The sequence below is a fragment of the Bubalus bubalis genome, chromosome 7 (genome assembly GCF_019923935.1).
Source record: "Bubalus bubalis isolate 160015118507 breed Murrah chromosome 7, NDDB_SH_1, whole genome shotgun sequence".
NCBI classification, from domain to species: Eukaryota; Metazoa; Chordata; class Mammalia; order Artiodactyla; family Bovidae; genus Bubalus; species Bubalus bubalis.
In genome coordinates, this window is record NC_059163.1 from 47044413 (window position 1) to 47050075 (window position 5663).

The following is a 5663-nucleotide window of genomic DNA, read 5'->3' on the forward strand; positions in this document are numbered from 1 at the left end:
CAGCACTGTCTCTGCAGGAACCCTGAGTGCATCAGCAGTAACAGGACCCAGACCTGAGGTGAAAGATGGCTCCGCTGGGGAAGTTTGCTGGAGCTGTACCTGGGTTCTGACTCACCCAGGTGCTTGGCTCTGATATAATCAGAATTTGCCTTTTTCTTTTAAAGCTGAAGTATAGTTAATTTACAATATTATATTAGTTTCAGGTGTACAGTATAGCAATTCAGTATTTTTGCAGATTATACTCCATTACAGGTTATTGCAAAATAATGGCTATAATTCCCTGTGCTACACAGTATATCCTTGTTGCTTACCTATTCTATATACAGAAGCCAGTATCTGTTAATCCCATACTTCTGTTTTTCCCCCTCCCTCCCGCTTTGGTCACCACGAATTTGTTTTCTATCTCTGTAAGTCTGTTTTAGAATTTGCCCTCCTTTTAAACTAAGCCCACCTTGCTTTCCACCTCCTCATCCACACATAAGTTAGGATGTTTTGATTTTCAAACATTTTAAATTAAAAGTATCTGTCCATGTTTTCAATATTATAAAAATGATTAAGGCCTCATTGGAGAAACTTCAGAAAATACAAAACCATACAAAGAAAAGAAGTCCCAGAGATCTATAGTCAGCAGGCAAAGGCAACCACTGTTTATATCTTGGCTTTGTGCTACCAGTCTTGTGTATGAGTGTGTACATATATCCCAACTTTAAAGGATATTTTGAAATAAAGTTCACACTCCAACTAAAGCCAAGGTGGGCGACACTCAAGTATCCATATTTGCAGTTAAGACCTAGGGCCACCAGGGTCTGTGCCTGGGCCATGTGATGCCGCTGAGGAGGCCGTTATGGATCTAATTTACAGTTTGGCTACACCAGGCAGCTTGGTGATAAGCACAGCATGTTTGTTTGTCTTTGATGGATGCCAGGTGGCTTGTGGTCAGACAATCTTCCTTCGGCAGCCCCGGCACTTTGAATCCACGGAGCCAGCTTGAGGCCCTCCCCCGGGGCAAAACTTGGCCCACACAATGGGCCCCCACAACAAAAGGACGGTCACGGTGGCAGTGGCACCAGGAAGAGGACAAAGAAGCATGTAGGCAGAGAGGAAAGAGGAAGAAAGCTAGGGAGGGCGCAGGAAACGCAGCCAATTGAGGTGCTGGGCCGGGCCGACTGGCTTTTCTGTTGTGTTCCAGGGATTTCTCTGAGAAACCCTGCTTAGGGCACTTTTCATTAGACGACCTGGATTGAGTCTCGGAATGAGTGCAGGTGGTGTGCTGAGTTTAGACATTCCCCGCACCCAACCCAGAGAGCTGTCAGCTTGTGAGGCAGTATCCTCTTGGAGGAGGATTTGGTGCGGGCTGCAAAATTAGAAGCAAGAAATAACCACAAATAAGAGAGTGCTAGTGGCCAAACATTTTTCGATCCTGGCATGGGCTGTGAAGGCCATGTGTGTTTATGTCCTTCTCCAGCTGGAGCTGAGAAGAGGCATCTCCAGAATGTTGGCATCCGGATGCCTCGAGAGCAGGGCCTGTGATGGGGTAAAGGCAGGGACGTGTCAGGGAGCGTTTGCTGGAAGGTATTTGAGGCTCTCCTTGAAGCCGGTGAAACATGCTGTATAACCCAGAGTTATCTCTGTACTGGGCCGGGCTAGCCATAGGAGGAAGGGGCTGGAGAACCCCAGGGTTAGTCATTTTTCCTCCTCAGCTTTTGCTGGTTGTGAGACTGGAATGTGACATTGTTTTCTGATAGGGTCATAATTTTAAAAGCGAATCATTTTCTTCGTTTAAAAAAAAAGGTCCCTATCATAAGAGAAAGAAAGTTGCTCAGTCATGTCCTACTCTTTGTGACCCCATGGACTATAGCCCGCCAGACTCTTCTGTCCATGGGATTCTCTAGGCAAGAATACTTAAGTGGGTTGCCATTCCCTTCTCCAGGGGAATCTTCCCAACCCGGGGATCCAACCAAGGTCTTCGCCTGCATTGCCAGGTGAATTTTACTGTCTGAGCCACCCAGGCAGCCATAGAGAGAAATTTGGATGTTATAAATAATTAAATTTTGGTTTTGCTTAAATTTTGGTTTTGCAAAAAAACAAAAGACACCCCAAAAACAAGTTCCCATATCAAAATAGGGGAAATGGGACCAGGTGGTTAGTGGTGAATCCTTTAGAGGGTGACCTGGACTGAGAAATCAAAGGGAGGTTGGGGACTCATGGCCCATTGCTCTAGAGAACTATCCCCCAGTCAGGATGGAATATATTTCATAAAGTTTCCCCAGGATCAAACATTAGACCTGAATGGCAGGTCAGTTCAGACACTGGGTGAGCAAGATACAGGAAGAGTTTAGTCACAGAGCCTAGGGCGGGGGTTCCCGACTTCCTTGAGGGTATGAATTTCTTTTTCAAATTTCAAAATCCTTCAGACACCTACAGGAGAGTGTGAATACCTTCATAGTAAAAAAATTAAAGGTGATTCAAAAATTATTAAACACATTTAAAGGCATATTACTTGGCCAGCAAGCTATATATTAGCATGCGCTTGTGTTCAGTCTCTACAGTCATGACTGGCTCTCTGCAATCCCATGGACTGTAGCCCACCAGTCTCCTCTGCCCATGAGATTTTCCAGGCAAAAATACTGGAGTGGGTTACTATTTTCTTCTCCAAGGGATCTTCCAGACCCAAGATTGAACCCACGTCTCCTGTTTCTTCTGCATTGCAAGTGGATTCTTTGCCCACTGAGCCACCTGGGAAGGCCCATAATAGCATGCAGTTGAAACCAAAGTTGTAAAGGAACTATCATAATCATTGCAATCAGACAAATACTCAACCTTCATCCCTCATGGCTGTTCATCCCAGACTCATTGGGTATTTGAAATGGAGCCACAAGGCTTCCCGTCATGCCCTCAGGACTGTGAGATTCTTGCTGTAGCCCCACAAGATGTCAGCAGTGTGATGATCAGAGTACCTGGTGGCCACTGTCCCAGAGTTAAGTCAGTATTTAAACAGAAAGCCCTACCCAGTGCCCCGGAATATATTCCCCAAAGAGCTTCTGCACTGCACAACTGAAGTGAGGGGGAGCCTCATCCGGTTGGAAAATGAGATTTCCAAGGTCTTCCTGAAACTGTGGGAAAACCTTTCAGTATATCCTGACTTTTGACTCCTGACAGTATATTCTTCACACACACACACACACACACACACACATACATTTCACATAATTGCCCACAGCCCCATGTATGTGATATATCACAAAAGGAATTAAGTCTTGGGGAAACCCATCCTTGTTCAATCAATCACATGCTGGTACTTGGTCCCCCATATATTGATGCTTGGAGACAAACTGTTTTGGTTAAATATTTGTTCATGGTCTTAGGCTGTATATTGTCACTCTGCTTATTTAATTTATATGCAGAGTACATCATGAGAAATGCTGGGCTGGAAGAAGCACAAGCTGGAATCAAGATTGCCAGGAGAAATATCAATAACCTCAGATATGTAGATGACACCACCCTTACGGCAGAAAGCTAAGAAGAACTAAACAGCCTCTTGATGAAAGTGAAAGAGGAGAGTGAAAAAGTTGGCTTAAAGCTCAACATTCAGAAAACGAAGATCATGGCATTCAGTCCCATCATTTCATGTCAAATAGATGGGAAACAGTGGAAACAGTGGCTGACTTCATTTTGGGGGGCTCCAAAATCACTGCAGATGGTGACCGAAGCCATGAAATTAAAAGATGCTGACTCCTTGGAAGGAAAGTTATAACCAACCTAGACAGCATATTAAAAAGCAGAGACATTACTTTGCCAGCAAATGTCCATCTAGTCAAGGCTATGGTTTTTCCTGTGGTCATGTATGGATGTAAGAGTTGGACTGTGAAGAAAGTTGAGCGCCGAAGAATTGATGCTTTTGAACTGTGGTGTTGGAGAAGACTCTTGCGAGTCCCTTGGACTGCAAGGAAATCCAATCAGTCCATCCTAAAGGAAATCAGTCCCAGGTGTTCATTAGAAGGACTGATTTTTTTTTTTTGGAAGGATTGATGTTGAAGCTGAAACTTCAATACTTTGGCCACCTGGTGGGAAGAGTTGACTCATTTGAAAAGACCCTGATGCTGGGAAAGATTGAAGGCAGGAGGAGAAGGGGATGGCAGAGGATGAGATGGTTGGATGGCACCACCGACACAATGGACATGTGGTTGAGTAAATTGCAGGAGCTGGTGATAGACAGGGAGGCTTGGCATGCTGCAGTCCATGGAGTCACAAAGAGTCGGACACGACTGAGCAACTGAACTGAACTGAACTGAAATGAACTGAACTGAACTGAGTAATACATTTTCTTTCCAATGTGATCAATTCTTTCAGAATCAGCTTGTAACTTCTGCCTTGAAGCCACAAGTATTCAGTAATGCTTTTGAATAAATATGCATTTTTCTCATCACCAAAGTACCATAAAAAAGTTAGACATGTGTATGTGTCAGACCACTCACTCTGTAAGGTGTAATGCCTTTTTATGTTTACTTTCGGTTTTCAGAAAAATCCTGTAAAATAGGTACCAGGTTTCCCATTTACAGATAAGGCAACTGAGACTGAAAGAGGCAAAGTCACTTGATCAAAGTCTTGCAAAGAACAAGTTGTGGGACTAGGATTCCATTCAGGCCTGGTTAAACCCACGGCCAGTCCTAAGCCAGTTTGCCTTCTTGAATAAGGAAGAATCTCTATTTTTGAAAATAATATTGTACTGTTATTCTCTTTTCTTTGTGTATAGAAGCTTTAAATCTTGAATATTTTTGTGTATTAGGTTGCTGCTGCTGCCGCTAAGTCACTTCAGTTGTGTCCGACTCTGTGTGACCCCAGAGATGGCAGCCCACCAGGCTCCCCCGTCCCTAGGATTCTCCAGGCAAGAATACAGGAGTGAGTTGCCATTTCCTTCTCCAATGCATGAAAATGAAAAGAGAAAGTGAAGTTGCTCAGTAGTCTCCGACTCTTAGCAACCCCATGGACTGCAGCCCACCAGGCTCCTCCGTCCATGGGATTGCCTTCTCCAGTATTAGGCTGAGTGTGTGAAATTGCTGATATTTGGCCATTTCCAGCCTGTGGTTCAATCTTGTAGTTTCCTTCCTTGTATGAAGGAAAGAAGAAAGAAAGGAAAAAACAAAATATGGAAAAATAGAGAGCAGTAGAAAGACCAAAGAGCAGAGAGGAAAGAAAGAAAGAAGGAAAAGAAGGGCCCTTCCTTGGTGGTCCAGTGGTTAAGACTCTGCATTTCCAATGCAGGGGGCACAGGTTTGATCCCTGGTCTGGGAGCTAAGATCCCACATGCCTTGTGGCCAGAACACCAAAACATAAAACAGAAGCAATACTGTGACAAATTCAATAAAGACTTTAAAACTGGTCCACATCAAAAAAGTCTAAAAAAAAAAAAAAAGAAGAAGGTATGAAAAGTTATTAGATTAGACTAGCAAAGCTCTGTAACTTTCCTAAATCGTGCTGCCCCTCAGCCTCTTCCCCCACAAGCTTGGCTTTCACTGTCCAGAGCCTTTGATCAGCATTTCTACAGTCACCAGACTACCAAGTAATCAACAGAGACCAACTGTATCATATTGTCTTTCATTTTTTACTTTTTTTTAAAACAAGAATTGTGCAGATTTCTAGCCACCACCCCGAGGGGGCGAGAA

At 43.9% G+C, this 5663-nt stretch overlaps 1 non-coding gene across 1 annotated transcript; it reads left to right on the top strand.

Moving 5' to 3' along the window:
* The first annotated feature begins 5219 nt into the window (after positions 1-5219).
* Positions 5220-5292, top strand: TRNAG-UCC. The gene has a single exon. It is a non-coding gene; the product is annotated as a tRNA-Gly (tRNA).
* Positions 5293-5663: the final 371 nt, after the last annotated feature.